Below are 2,500 nucleotides of genomic sequence, written 5' to 3'. Positions count from 1 at the left end.
CCATCTGTTTCCTGTCGATCCTTGCATTTTTCTGCTAACATTTTAATCAGTCCTCCTACTTCTTGTCCAAATACCATTCCATTCGGGCAACATCCTGTGCTTTCTTGATAATAATTACATACCTCAAATAACATCAGGGGTAGTCCGATGTCCCATTCATTCCCTGTTTCGTTGCAGTACTTCATTAACATACTCTTGAGAATTTGATAAAACCTGTCTAATGCGCCTTGGGTCTCCGGATGATAAGTAGTTGATAGTTGTTGTTTCACACCCAACAGTTTCATTACATCCTGCAATAGTTTTGACGTGAAATTTGTTCCTCGGTCACTTTGAACGATCTCTGGAATACCAAACTTAGTAAAAAAGTCTAGTAACTTCTCGGAGATTATTTTGGCACTGATGTTCCTGACGGGTATGGCTTCTGGGTATCTCGTCACTGAACACATCAAGGTTAACATATATTCGTGCCCCTTTCTCGTCCTTAGTAACGGTCCCACAATGTTGATCATTACCTTGCTGTAGGGTTTTCCTCGCACTTCAATCGGATGTAAGAGAGCCTTCTTAATGTACGCGTTTGGCTTTCCAGCCATCTAACAAATGTGACATGCACAGCAAAACTGGCTCACGTTCTTATGCATGCAAGGCCAGAAAAAGTGATTCATGATCTTCTCCATTGTCTTCCTTATCCTCATGTGTCCCGTCTCATGCGCTACGGCGATCACCTGTCTTCTCAGCGGTATGGAAATCAATATCTGATGGTATATCCTCCATTCGGCATTCATAGGGATATCGGCGGGTCTATGCTTCCTCATAAGCAACCCGCCTTTAAGATTATAACAAATGGGAGACTGCTGTGCCTCCATCTCATACGCCACATGGTACAATAATTCTGTTAACGTTCTATCCTTCCGTTGCAATCCTATCAGCCTTTCCCTACTCACTTGTCCTACTTCTAATGCTGAGTTTTCTATTTCTTCCAGGTCCATTTCTTCTTCGTCTTCTTGTCTACTCGTCTGTCGTTCCTTCCTCTTTTGACGGGCTCTCTCGGAGTTCTCTTCTTGCGTACCGTCAATGGAATCCAAGTTCATCGCTCCTTCGGTTTCTTTTTCCTCTTTTTCTGCCACTTTCTTCATCATGCTCCTAGTCATCACACAACTAGGAAATAGATACAGGTAGTCCTTTTCGAGTTCAGTCATAGGACTATACAATGGGACTAGGCACAAACGGCACTCCACCAACCTCCTTACCCAGCAGGACTTCTACTCCTTCGAGAGCCAATAAATCCTTTACTGCACAATCAAAATTACCTGTCACCAACTTGCATGGCATTTCTAAACGGCAAATATGAGTAACCTCCTCACCTCCTATTCCCCTCAAAATAACCGAGTCTCCTGTGAGAGACTGTTCCATTAACGGGTGTACTCCTCATAACACTACAGTATGGTTACAACCTGTGTCTTGCAATATCTTGACCGGGGTTTGCTCACTCCCATCTATTGCTGCTAACATACCTTCATAAATATAAGATGTAAAGGCATCCCCGCTAGTAGTAGAGAATATGCCACTGGCGATCACCTTTGGGAAACCCCATGGCATGGCCACTCAGTTTTGGGAAACCCCATGCTGTAGCCACTCTGTTCAATGACCTTCCCCTGTGAAAAACTTTGCCGTGACGACTCACCCTTAGGCATCGCCTGCCACTGCAAACCAGTTTGGGTTTTAAATATCTGGTTTGTTTACAAATTAAATGCCCCCTCCTCCCCCCACGCCACAATAGTACTGCAATGACCTTCCTCATGTGAAAAAGTTTGCCGTAACGACTCGCCCTTGGGAAACGCCTGGCACTGCGAATCAGTTCTGGTTTGTTTACAAATTAAATAGCCCTCTTCCCTCCCTCCCACTCAACCCCTGATACAAGAAAACTGCAATAAACTTCCTCTGTGAAAAAGTTTGCCGTGACGATTCACCCTAGCGAAATGCCTGCCACTGTGAATCAATTTGGGTTTTAAATGTCTGGTTTCTTTACAAATTAAATGTCCCCCTTCCCCCTCCCCCCACCCTCCGGCACAAATGTAGGCTACTGCAATGACCTTCCCCTGTGAAAAAGTTTGCCGTGACGACTCACCCTTGGGAAACACCTACCTCTGCGGATCATTTTGGAATGACCCTCCCCTGTGAAAAAGTTTGCCATGACGACTCACCCTTGGGAAACACCTACCTCTGCAGATCATTTTGGAATGACTTTCCCCTGTGAAAAAGTTTGCTATGACGACTCACCCTTGGGAAACACCTACCTCTACGGATCATATTGGAATGACCTCCCCCTGTGAAAAAGTTTGCCGTGACGACTCACCCTTGGGAAACACTTACCTCTGCGGATCATTTTAGAATGACCTCCCCCTGTGAAAAAGTTTGCCATGACGACTCACCCTTGGGAAACACATACCTCTACGGATCATTTTGAAATGACCTCCCCCTGTGAAAAAGTTTGCCATGACGA

This window comes from Palaemon carinicauda, chromosome 7 (assembly GCF_036898095.1).
Source record: "Palaemon carinicauda isolate YSFRI2023 chromosome 7, ASM3689809v2, whole genome shotgun sequence".
Taxonomy (NCBI): Eukaryota; Metazoa; Arthropoda; class Malacostraca; order Decapoda; family Palaemonidae; genus Palaemon; species Palaemon carinicauda.
The sequence above is the reverse complement of the archived record's forward strand: the minus strand, read 5'-3'. Positions refer to the sequence as shown.